At 33.3% G+C, this 14,258-nt stretch overlaps 1 pseudogene; it reads right to left on the bottom strand.

Annotated features, from left to right (window-relative positions):
• Positions 1-4: 4 nt before the first annotated feature.
• Positions 5-9,073, bottom strand: LOC118754874 (annotated as a pseudogene).
• Between the last annotated feature and the right edge of the window lie 5,185 nt (positions 9,074-14,258).

Raw genomic sequence — 14,258 nt, 5'->3', positions numbered from 1 at the left:
TTTTTCGTTGGACTTTCATTTTGTGTGCGCACACGTGCCAAACTATTGCGTCGCCAAGGCGCCTCTTCTTCAACAGGTTGGTTGTCTGTGGATGAATCAGTCGGTTGTTTAGATTTTTCATCTGTAATTGATTAAAGATATGCGTTAACTGTTAGGCCAATACTTCAAATACACTCCAACTAATAATAAAAAAGTAAAATATAATTCAATTTTGTATAAACAAATTAGAGTGGAACGCAACAGTAAAATAATAATTCTTTCGAGTTCCGCATAAACAACCAAATTATACCAAACAAAACGTAGGTTAACTATCAGTAGGATATAGGTCAACGAAATGCTAAAATAAAACTGTACTGAACTTAGCATGACTTAGCTTTTCAAAAGTCTAAATCATATGAATCGCAACAGTCCAAAAGTGGATGTCTTAAAATTGTCGTAAATAAAAAAGCAATTTCAACCACCAAACGAACATTTTCCAACATGCTACACCATTTCTATATTGCAGAAGTGCTTACGGAGTCAGCTCTCGTACGAAACCTGTTCAAACATTTAATTCTTTAACCATTCACACTTCTAATTGCAAATAGAAATGGTGCAGCTCCACATTATAAAACAAACACACAGACACACGCTTTTACAAAAGATACCTTCAGGTTCGGATAGGCTGGTCGAATGTGAGCTCTCTGTTGAGTCGGTGAGTTCAGAATCGGTTTCATCATATTCAGCTATACGCGCTAGATTATGGGCTTGATCCAGTTGATCACTACTATCGATCATTGGCAGTTCAATATCAGATATGGAAGCTGTTAGGCAAACATATGTGTTTACAAAAACGGAACCAACGATACGACACAATGGACACGATGAGCCAGGTTGAAGTTGATTGTTTCGGTAGTGGCACAAAAGGACAAATTGGGTGTTTGTTGCAACGAGAATTTACAGACATTCGGTTACAATTAGGAACAATGCAATACAAAATGTATAAAACTTTGGTATACTTATTTTATTTACAACAATCTCGTGTGGTAAATGCCACCGATAGTGTCGAAAGAATGAGTAAAAAAATAGATGCAAATGGCAGTGCTTTGTCGAACTTAATAGTGTGGAAAACATTGTCGAAATCGAAAATATGTATAATACAAAAATCTGAGAAATGGAAGCACGTGCACAATGGATTTAGCGACCGTGTGAACCTAATAGAAATGAACATAGAAAACAAAAAAACGGCAACAAACATTGGGATTTGGCAATAAGAAACAAAATTTGTGAAAGATAATCAGTTTAAGGCAATTTAAAAAATATCATAAATTAATTAGATATCTATATACATACATATGTTGTTTTTCTTAAATCTAATGCGTAGCTTAAGTAACGCAGCTATTATGCGTTCATACGTACCATTTGCCTGGTCCTTCGACTGATCCGACTTCACTTCCACTCGTATAATTTTAGTTGGTGTATTGTCAATGTGATTTTCAATTTTATCTGAGATTCTGTGGCAACAGAACAATGAGAAAAGAACAAAATTACAAAACATGCAGTGTTTACAAAATTAAAATGTGCAACCTGATTTGACTAGAAGGACGACGTTTGACACGTTTGTTGCTGGTGCTACGCAACTCCTCCAAGAATTTAGCCATTTTCCGATCGGCCACATCGATGCACGTCTGACCGGCATAATTGCGCACGTCCATATCGGCCATAGCATTGACGAGCATCTCGGCTGCCTCCTTTTGGCCCCAATGTGATGCAGCATGCAACGGCGTCCAGCCGTCATTGTCCTGTTTATCGACATTAGCACGTCCGGCGAGTAGTAAACTTATAACCTATCGGCAGCGATGGAATAGACGATAGAATTAAAAACAATTGAAAAGAAATATGAAAATAATCAATACCTTAGTATAACCCTTTGCGGCTGCAACATGCAACGCTGTGGCACCAGTTTTTGGATGCGGCCGATCCACTTCGGACGCATCACTGCGCAACCATTTTTTTGGCATCACTCAACATTAGCTGCTCCTCCGCCTGTCGCGCCTTCTCACAGTCGATATTGTGTTCAGTCATCACCTTTTGCATGAAATCCATCATCGGCAAATGTTGTATATCGACAGCCAAGTCCACGGCCAAGTCACCGTCGCTATTTACAGCGGCCGGATCGGCGTCATGCTCCACCAAATAGCGGGCTATGCTCACAAAGCTGCGCGAAATGAAAGGGAAAGCAAAAAAAAAACGAATAAAAATTAAAATGAGACAAAAAGAGAGTCGCGAATATATAACGCAAGTGCGTTCAAAATCGCGTTTGTTAATTTTGTTTGCCAAAAAATTGGGAAATTGAAGTGAAGAAGAAAATAATCATTTAATTTATTTCTTTTTAATCTCGCTTTCAAAGGCACTTTGCTTACTCACCCGCATGAGGCTGTGGCGTGTAGCGGCGTCCAACCTTCGTTATCTTGTCTGTTTATATCAGCGCCATGTTCGATTAGAAATTCAACCATTTCTAAGTTATCATCAATGCAAGCCTTAAATGAAAAAGAAGTAATAGTGGTAAGATTAAATAACTTTGCTGTTGATACATTAAAAGTAAATAATTACAATAAAAAGATAAAGGGGGAGATTTTTTTATAAAAGGTGAAAAAATTTTAAATAGACAATATCGATCATTTTATGCCACTTATATAAACTATTTTATCTCACTTTCTTATTCTCAGATTCTCCATCACATTCTCGGCTTTTATAATTATCGATAACGTTATCGAAGCAGTTATCGAAAATTTACAGCTCTCAAAGACCTCGTCGTCAATACAAGTTAGACAGCATTGGTCTTATATACTAAAATGTACAAGTTTCCCTCGATTGGAGTTTTCGGCTTACTGTAGTAGGGTACTGTAGGGTCTAGTAATTGCCCCTGATCATAGATAGGAAGCTGTTTAGGGATCGTAAAATCTTAAAAAAGTATTCCTTAAGAATTACAAAATATGTACTAAATACGTTGAAGAATTTTATCAAGTTTAGAAATGGAAAAACCGACGAAGAGCTATTAAATAGTTACATTCAAAATAAGAAACACACTAATTTTCACTTAACGTATAAGAAATTGGAATGAATTCAAACTAAATTTCACAAAAAAAAATTAATTCACGGAAAAAGTATTTATTGATAGAAGAATAGTAACAAAACAAATAAAAATAAACTACAATGCGATAAATTTAAACAGAAAAAATGAAATGGATTTTCAACAATATTGACGATGATATCATCGCTTCTTCCAGCCCGCGATAATTTGCTGAGCTGATTGTTGGGCGCAAGGTGGTTCGCTATGATGGAAGAGTAAGTACATATGTTTCGACGCTTCTTTCGCTAACATACGTACATTTGAATAACATAAAATCAAAAGCAAAATATTAGCGAAGGTGCAAAAACAATCATTGCTTTACATATATACTTATGAACATTAGACTGTACCAGAAAAAAAATTCGCCGCAGACCTTCGAACCTAAAGGCAATTTCGCAAAATAACATTTTTTCCCCCGAACGTAATAGTCTCCTTTTTATATTTTTTTTTGTCATATCTTTGGCATTTTTTTTGTTTGCTCCAAATATCATTGACCTGAAGTACTCCGTTCTAGTTCTTAAACACCAGATCACAGTTCTAATCACCCTAACGTACCAGCCTAATGTCAATAAATTAAAGCTTACCAAAAACTTTACTAGAGAAGAATTTCGATTATTCCAGTACAAAATTTTTTTTTTATTGTCCAGCTATAAATTCAACCAGGTGCTAATCGTTATTTTTTACGCAACATTTTTTATTTGAAACGGCCTCAAGCTCAATAAAATTGTTGAATATAATTGTCCAACAAAATTTGGGCACAAAAAATTGTTGCTTATAAGGTGGTACGTTCTAATGTACATATTCATGTATGTTTATTTGCGAGTGTTGGCTTTGCTTTCGCTCGCATTGTTTAAATTTTATGCCTCACATTTGATAACGGAAATTAGGAATAGAAGACAAAAGCAAAAAGCCATTAAAAATATTCTATTTTGACAAGCAATTCATTTTGATACGTCTTGAAAAAATTTTTATATGTTAATTTATGAAAGCGACGCAACTGAGTGCGGTTAGTGTTTGCCTTATCAATTTGCATACGTATGTATGTATGTATGTAGAAGATTTGTGTTAACACAACTGGAAGGCTATGGAATTTGATAAATTTATGAGGAATGCGATTAGGTGTTTAAGAAACTGCGCTACATTTATGTATAAATATTACTACATATATTTTATTCTTAATTTTTAAATTCAAATAACCGAATTATACGAATAGTAAAACAAAATATGGATAGAACTCTCAGCACTTATATTGACAAATAACCGCCTTTTTAACGGCTAAAATCTAAATAGAGTTCTTTTAGTTTATTGCCTTTGCTAAAAACAGAACGACATCATTGAATATACAAATATACATACATACATACTAACTACAATGAAGACTATGCTAACAGATGCCATAGATGAAGATTAAAACTTAAACAAAAAAAAAACTACAAAAGAATTTTAGCAAATAGAATTAAGTTCAAATAAAAAAAAAACGACTGGCAAAGTATGCAAACAAAAAGGCCGATGAACGCTCCAAATTTGCGCTGATATGCTGTGTATAAAAAGAGAGGATACACACATTTAAACAGCTGAAATTCCATGCGGGTCCCTAATATTTACTAAGCTCTATGTAGAAAAGTTCAATGTACATACAAACATCCATGCGGATGCCCATAGAAATGTGTGTTTATAGAACCAAAAGCGACACAAACGATTTGAAAGTTTGCACAATCTACACAAATGATGGCTGGATCATCTGGGAAAGCGATTAAGCTAACTATGTACATACTATATGTATGTATGTAGTTTGTATAAATGATATTTGAAATGAAAGGGATTGCACAACATTGGGTAGATGCCGTCAATGCAAATTCAAAAATGAATGCTCGCAAATTCAGCGCCTTTTAAGCTGAATAATTCCACGCAGCGAATATGTCAATGGGTCTGCAGGCGCATATTTGCATAAACTACAGAGACATGTAAATAGTACATACTACATACATATGTGAATACAGTGCCAGATTTAGTATCTATGGGCCCCTAGGCTCTTTATGTGGTGCGATTTGCCACTTCTCTACCTCGCTATGTTTGAGTTCCGGTCGCTTAAGAAAAAATTTTGCATTTGGAAGCAACAACAAAGTTAGCTAGCAAGGATGGCCAATAGCGAGTTTGGTTGTACCGCAATGAGTTCGTTCGTTTCGCTACTCGATAACTGTTGGCGAATCGATGACGGCTATTTTATAAAAATATATTTCACACTACGACAAAAAACATAAAAATAAAATCTCTGATCTTTGTTCAAAACTCAGGACAATTCAATAAATTCGCATACTAGTTTGCAACTTTCTAATCAGATTTTACAGAAAAATTGTAAGCATGCAGTTTTATAATCCATTCAATTTTAGTATAATAAAGTGAAAGTTTTTTAGCAATTTTTTCCAGATGGTGTTATTATTAATGTGTTTAAGCAACAGCGTGAAATAAGCCAAAAATGTCAGCCTATTTTTCGTCATGGACGTCCGTAGTCGGATTTTTATCAGCTGACCAACTGAGAAAGGTACATTCTTAATGCAAACAATCTCTGACGTTATAAACAAATAAAAGTTTATACATCCATATTTCTTTGTTAACCACTTCTTGATTTTTTTCATAGTCTGGTTGAAAATGAATGCAAAAATTTTTAAATTGTATAATTTCGTTGTCTAAATCGTCATCCACGCCGTATTCGTATATCTCAATCAATTTTGTACTCTCTGCTAACCCTAAACGTTCATGGACAAGTTTTAAGGCCTCAATCCTCTTTTTCAGTTTGCACCCAAGTGCGTCTATTACAGGTATGAAACTTTGGATCCGAAATTTATTCGATGGTTTTTTTTATGTCATCTAATTTTTAAAAATATTTTGTTTTATTTTTGCTGTACTTTCATTGTACCTTTTTTTATTTTTTTTTTATTCATTTACTTTTTTTATTAGTTATTATTATTTTAGAAAAAAAAAGTTATTGCTAAAAGGTGAACTGCATAGCGCTAAGACCTCCCCGTTACCAGCCGCAGGAGTGGCTGGTATGAACCTGATCCCTATGGCTATGCCGGTGGCACGCGTACTCTCTTTACCTGCCGCCGACTCAACGAATCGACATATTTTCCTTTGCTTACTAGCCTATAATGTGAATCCCCTTCCATTAGGGTATAAAACGAACTACATAAATATTTCTTTGTTTGACTCGCCTTCAGTGCCTGCTACGGTTCTTAAAGATTGTAAATATATAATTTTTCACTTTTTATAACTTTTTAATTCTTCATGTGGCACGGGCCTCCTTGTGGCGCAGGCCCCTAGGCTAGCGCCTAGTTAGCCTGTGCTTAAATCCGGCCCTGCATACATACATACATACATTTGTTTTACGTTCTAATCGTAGTATTAACCTATATTTTTTGACGATTTCGGAGTTTTAACCGATGTAATATACAAATAAAGGACTTTTCAATTGGGGCGGGTCGATGTTGGCAACTTGTTAGATGTGTCTGTTTAACCTATTATTTGTTATTCAGTCACTGATGCCATATGAATTTAGCTGAGCTGCGAGTGTAACTGAGGTCCAAGAAAGAACTTTCCTTGTTCCATAGTGCTCAAATCTACATATCGCACATTTGATGCAAGAGTGTCATAATCCAAAAAATCAAAGGCTAGAGAAAAACGGCTTTAAAGTTTTGAATTTACATATACATATTAGGGCTGTGCGATTAATTGATTACTCAAAATTTTAATTAATCATAAAGTAAATAACTCAATTATTCGATTAATTGGAAATTATGATTACTCAAAAGTTCAGTTACTCGAGTAATCAAGATTTTTGATTAACCAAAAACAAAAATATTTGAGTAAAATGCTTTATGATTAATCAAAATTTCGAATAAAATGAGTAATCAACATTTCAACTCTTTACATATGTATAAATTAGTTAAAGTTCCTTGATACTTTGAAAACAACGTTTCTGTTTTCAAAAATTAAAACAAAAATTTTTTTTCATACACAGAATGTAAAAAAGAAAATAAGCATTTTCCAAAGCAAACTCTATTACGAGCAAAATTATTTTTTTTGAGTAATCATATTTCAAGTAACTCGATTAATCATCGTTTTGAGTAATCAAAATCTTGATTACTCGAGTAATTGATTAACCGAATAATTGATTAACCAACTTGCTCGAGTAATCGAATAATCGCACAGCCCTAATACATATACATATGTATGTGGCCGTTGAATGTATTTGTTTGCGGTTTGTTATATAACAAGTGGAATTTGTAAAAACTGGCGCAGATTTTTGGAAATTTGGTTGCGAACGGTTTCGCAGATTTTTTTTCATAAGAAATTCATGTTTATATGGAAAAATGTGCAAAAATCCGTCATCAAAAAAGAGTATTATAAATCGCGCTTGAAACTTGCACTTCACTTCATTACACTAAAATTGTGTGGGCTACTAAACTGCATACTTAGAATTTTTCTAAAAAGTTTGTTGCGAAAATGTGTTGAATTTTCAACAAAGTTTGATTGTGGATTCATCTAGTGTATTGTATATAATTAGCAAGATTTTTGAGTTGGGTTGCCACCTGTTTAAAAGTTATAAGATCCGCACCATTCGTTGAATAAAAAAAATGTACCTCATTGTTGAAAGGGTATGGTCTCCGGATGTGCAATAAGCCTCAATTTAATTTTTTTTTTTAGTGGGGTTGCCACATATTTAAAAATTACTACCTTAGATATAATACACGAAGGCATTTTTTGGGTGTTAAATTAAAGGACGTGGCCTTCAAAAGTACAATATCATTTTAAACTTGCCACTAACTAGGTATAGTATGTATACTAATCAGGCTCAAGGACTGATCATCCAAATGGATCATTGTTGCCGATAGCGAACGAAAAACAAAAATTTGTTCAAGTTTAAAAGCTTAAGACTTTCTCTACTATTTGGAAAACTTCTTAAAATTTCCAAAGAAATTTCGAAAGGAAATACTGTTTTTCTTTTTAGGAATAAGGTGGGAGCGTAGCTGATAAAATTGGAGTGAGACAGAGTTCTTTTTACGGAACCTTTCATTATTGAATCATGTCTGCAATCATAATACGAAAAGTTAAAGAACCGTAGAAATTTAAAGTGAAGACAAAAATGTCTGCAACATTTACTATGTGGGGCGGATCGATGTTGAGAAGATATGTATCTATCATATTTTAATCTGTCAGTAATGTCCTGTCATCTAAGCGTTAAAATTTAGGTCTGATGTCACTGTAGAGTGGCATTTATAGTATATTCTTCCGTGATACTGTAGCAAGCCAAAAAAGCGAAATTAAATATCTAACCAAAACTATGCCCAAACGGCCGCGATAATCTTTTCAAAATTAATATTAAATTGAAAATGATTTTATTTTTCTTCCGACTATAGAGATTTCCCCGAATATACAAGAAAAACTCACAAGTAGCATAAAATTTCATGTAAACAGCGCTTTGACCACTCACGAGGCGGGCCGTATGAGTAACATAGCGTGTGTTTGGAAACGCTTTCAACGAAATCTCTTTTTCTTTATCGAATCTTCTTTACGCTTCAGTAATATTTACATCGTGGATTGCGTGATTTTTGTTGATTCGCATGACGCTGTTAGCTACGAAACGCTTTTTGTTTACATTCGCTTTTCAAAAACCTACACACATACTATGTACACATGAATGCACATACATATGTACATATTTACTAAACAATACTTAAGAGTATGTATGTATGTACATACTCATGGGCATGATTAAAAATATTCATAGGTATGTATGTATGTAGGTATGCGAGTATAATATGCTGCCTTTCTAGCACTTACACTTTTACTACTTAAAAATGCAGTTGCATTACTGGGCAGTGAGCGAGTATTGTACTTTTTAGTTGGTGTTGCCACACTGTTGTTGTTGTTATTGTTGTTGTTACTTCGTCGCAGACGCATTGGGTATGCATGCGCTTGAGTAACAAATGGGGTGAATAACACTTTATTTGATTAAACTTGCGCTAATAGTTTCTATTATTATGCTGAAAGCGACGCAGCAGCGTACAATTCTTAGCGCACTTGTTGTTGGTGCGCACAAAATGAACAAAGCAACAAAAGTGAAAAAAAAAACGAAAAACAAAATAAAATAATCAGAACCAAAAAAAAAAAAAAACAACGCACAAAAACACAATTGAAACCTAGAATACAATAAAAGTAAAAGTACAATCGCCAGCACTATTGCTACTGCCAATGCGACAATAAACCACGAAAAAATTAAGACTTTTGCATTCTTCAATGCATTTCAGCGTGGTTGCTTTGGACTCTAGCGACGACAATAGCGTTAGATGGACGACAAGACTCAGTCGTCGGAAGAAGCTTGAGAATTTTTCATTGAAAGCAAGAATTTCGCTATCACTAGCTGCTTTGTGCATATTTAAGTAAGTAAGTACGTACATAAGTATGTATTTACAAGTAATTAGTATGCCGAAAGGTAAATTCTACTTAATTACATCAATGAATTTGAATTTTATTTCGTTAGGCATCTGAAAGTCAACAAATAATTTTACTCTTATCATATGCATTTTCTTGGTGTCCTTATGCCAATTCATCAATAAAAAAAAAAAACTTACACAAATATAACATCAGAAACTTTACAAAACTTTAGAATTAAAACAAAAAATAATCTTAATTTGCAAATTTGATTCTTTTCTGTACTACCCTTCGAAGATTTATTATATTAATTGTTTAAGTCAAAATTTGCGCGATATTTTTTGAGCAAAGAAAAGGAGCGAATCATTGCATATACATACATATATTAAAAAAACCACGAAAAGTTATTACAAAAATTCTAAAAATTCCAAAATTTTGGGGTAAAAACTTTGAAAACCTCTAAACTTTTTTTGAAAACTACGAAATTTTTTTACACTCGGAAAAATTGTAAATATAGGAAAAAGGGAAAATACGAAAAAATTTAAATACTCAAACAATATTAAAACAACACACTAAAGAATTAAAAGAAAAATTAAAAAAAAAAAATTAAAACTAAAAAAATTTAAAAGCTTCGAAAACTTTTTAAACCCGGAAGTGGTTCACTCTTTTGAACCTGCCTGCGAGCTTGTTAGTCGAGACGACTAACGCCAACTTTGAATTTAAATAACAAACAAACAACAGTTTAAAGAGAAAATACATTTTATGATTTTTATTTCTTTATAATTTTTAAAACACATTAACAAAATATTAATAATAATAAATTGATGCTTATACAAATGTAAGTGTTTGGCGAGCTTCTCCTCCTATTTGTGGCGTGCGCCTTGATGTTGTCACACAAAGAGAAGGGACCTACAGTTTTACGCCTACTCCTAACGGCGATTATATTTTTACGAGAACCTGTTTTTCATGGCAGAAATACACTCGGAGGTTTGCCATTGCCCGCCGAGGGGCTCTGTTACTATAATAAACAAAAAGGTAAATAACTTCAGAGGTACGAAGCTAAACAGGATTGTTGTTAGTCGAATCGACTAACAAAGCACGTACAGGATTAAACTCAGAAAAAATTTAAAACCTCCGAGCAATTGATAACCTCCGAAAAAAATTGGAACTCCAAAAAACAAATCTAAAACCTCCAAAAAAAGTTCAAAAATTTCGAAAAAACCTCAAAACCTACGAAAAAATTTGAAAAAGTGTGAAAACCGCCGAAAACTTTTGAAAAACTCCGAAAAAACTTGAAACCTCGAAAATTTTTAAAACCCCATAAACTATTTTGAAAACACCGAACAAAAAGTGCGTTAATATTTTGAAAAGTTAAAAAACCCCAAAATAAATTTAAAAAAAAAACGAAAAAGTGTACAACTCCAATTAAAAACTGTGTAAAGCTGAGTAAAAGTTTTGAAAAACTCCGAATTTTGAAAACCTTCGAAAAAAGTTTGAAAAACTCCGCAAAATTTTGAAAAGCTAAAAGTTTAAAAACAACAAAAATGGAGAAATTAAAAAAATACAAATCCGAAATTTTATTGAAAATCTCCGAAATTTTTAGAAAACTCCGTAAAATTACCAACCATCATTTATTGCCATTGCCTTCAAAATGTAAGTTCCGCCTTAATGAACAGGAAAACATAATAGATCAAAGCAAATTACATGGCGATATACATACATATGTATGTATGTATGTATGTACACAATGTGCATATAAATACATACATACATATGTAGTACTTAAGTACATATTTATGTTCAACCAAGTCTGAGTGGGTGATCGCCATTTGACCGACTAGCCGTTTTGCGATTTCTTATTTCTTCAAAATAAATTGTTTGGCAAACATCCAGGTTTAAATCAAAAACATATTGCAATTTCAAAATTCACATTCTAGCAATTAATACTTAAGTATTCCAAAAATATGCTCTTATCTTGATTCGCATTCGCTGTGTAGCCACATACTGATTTTAATGTAAAATCAAATGAAAATGAAAAATTTCCTAAAAAATATTTTTTATTTCAAATGCACCCATGTGACTATGTATGTACATTAGAGTGGTCCAAACAAAATTTTTTCCAAGATAGGGTTTGGGGCACCTTCCAAAATTTTTCCTCTTGTCGAAAGAGGTGCTGATACCAAACTTTACGTTAGGTATATGTAAATTTAGAGGATGCTCATATTTTACTCTAGAAATATTGTGTACATATATAAAAAAAAATCGGTTAAGTAACCTAAAATATATTTCAAATTTAAATTATCTAAAAAAATACCACACGCTTCAGTTGTCATGGTAACAGTCGCTTTTTATAAAAATCACCAATATTTTTTCCAGTTTCATAGCGATCCAGTAGCGCATTTCAAGGCCATTGAGCCCCCTGTATTGGTTGCAGTAGAAAACTGAACGTTGGTATAGATGTTAAAAATGTCAAAAGGAAAAATGTAAGGTGGTGTCCCATTTTCTTGGATGAAATCTTTTTTCTCCATACAAAAATTGGACCACTCTAATGTATATCCATGCTGCGCAATTATTTCTATGAAAAATATAAATCGTTGATTTCAACTAAAAGGAAACAGTATACAACATTTTTCAAGTAGAATTTAAGCTTTTAAAATAAATTTTTTTCTAATTCAGAGAACAAGGAAGACTTTGCCTTTTCCATTACTTAATATCTAGAAATGCCATTTGTGAATCGATTAATCGAAGGTCAAATATGTATGTACATGAAAAACTTCACAAATTTTAGGTCCAAAAAATCGCCAAATTAATGTTTTCTAATTTGCCGGATCAAAATGGTAGTTAAATTGCTAAAAATATAATCTTATAAAAATGTAATTTTAAATGCACACATGTGACTTCTATACAGATTCGCAAAAATCTTACGTCATCAATGCAATTTGGCAAGAGACGAAATGTCAACGTCATGAAAAATATCAATCGTACGATGTCAGCAACAATAAAAGTAAAATAAAAAAACAAAAAAAAAACGAAAATAATGCAACCAAACAGTGGAATGTTGTTGAAAACTTCAGAAAAAATTGCACGAAAAAAGCAGTAAGAATGCAAGCAACACATCAGAGACAAATACAAAAGTATAAATAATAAAAAACAAAAACGAAATTCAGCGACAACAACAAAAGGCAAATCATACAACAAAGTTGCATTTTATGTATTTTTTGTGGCAATAAACAATTTGACAGGCTACGCATGATGCTACTGCCAGAATTGTTGCAACAGCGCTGACACATGCAACTCACACACACACACACGCAATCACATGCATACCCGCAAGTAAAATAACAAATATGTATGTATGGGCAAGTAAGAAGCCAAGTGCAACCATGGGCTGGAGAGGATGTGGGGACGCAGAGGAAGATAGCGAGCTATGAACTGCAATGAAACGCAATGCACGCACCGACGTACATACATATGTATTTCGCAATTCCCTGTACGGATGAAAATACAAACATACAAGCGTAACAGACATACACACACAAATGCATACAGAAGCAACAGCCAGCAAATGCTATGAGAGGGCGTGTGGGGAATATTTCTTGTTTTGTGCGTATTTTGGAATTGTGAATTATTGCTTGGATATGCCAATGGAAAAGTAATTTCGAAAAGAGTTTTTATTGAATCTGATTCTTTTGCTGGTTTTCTAAATAAATATACTTGCACAATAGCGCTGCGCTTGTATGGAAATCAAATGCACAATTGTTGTTACATACATACATACATACATACATGAGTTCGTAGTTGTTGGAAATGTTCGAATTCCATCAAATGTTTTGCGGTTTGGATGAAATTAAACATTTCAAATATTTTGTAATTTTACGATTTTCTCAAGGCATTTATTGTACGAATTCTGCAAATTAAAAATCTATTGAGTTAATAGATCTATAAATACGATTTTTAAACAAATCCATACAAATGTAAATAAGTCACGAGGAAATTTTTTGGTAACAAAAGAAAAAGGAAATTTCTGCAATCAGTTGCGCAGTTGAGTAAATACAATGGTCGAAATAATAATAGCCGCACTACATTTTGACAAGTTTTAATATATTATGTTTGTTGTTATTTAATATTGGTTATTGTTTTATCAAAATATAGTTCGTTCTTTAACATAACCCGTGTAAATCCAAGATTTAAACTTTGTGCAATATTAAAAAAAAAAAAATCAACAAACTTTTGTAAAAATGTCTAGCTTTTTAATTAGATTTCCTGGAGATTCTGAGTATGCAGTTTTGTAGCCCATTTTATTTATTTTAACGCTATTATCTACTATCGATGGTATGAGTAATTTGAGCATGTAGTGGTTTTTTATCGTTCCTTAGCGCTTGGAACAATCAAATTAAAATGTGTCACCTCGTTAGCCTTACTCTGAGTGGGAGTAAAGAAGGAAGTATAACAAAATAGCAATATTTTATATAAAAGCCGATGCAATATGCAGAGCATTACTACATACATACTACATACGTATGTATATAAGCATGTGTATATCCAGAACAATAGAGTACTGGCAGATCATGCATTTAGCTCAAGGAAGTGATGAAAGCACGGCAACAGCTAATCGTATATCATTTAAGCCAGTGATTCCCAAAGTGGTCCAGGGTAGACTCAACAGGGGTCCACGGGAGACTCAACAGGGGTGGTCCACGGGAGACTCAACAGG

This window comes from Rhagoletis pomonella, unplaced genomic scaffold (genome assembly GCF_013731165.1).
Source record: "Rhagoletis pomonella isolate Grant_MI unplaced genomic scaffold, Rhpom_1.0 Rhpom_scaffold_04821, whole genome shotgun sequence".
NCBI lineage: Eukaryota > Metazoa > Arthropoda > Insecta > Diptera > Tephritidae > Rhagoletis > Rhagoletis pomonella.
Note: the sequence above shows the minus strand (reverse complement) of the source record. Positions and strands in the feature narration are given on the sequence as shown.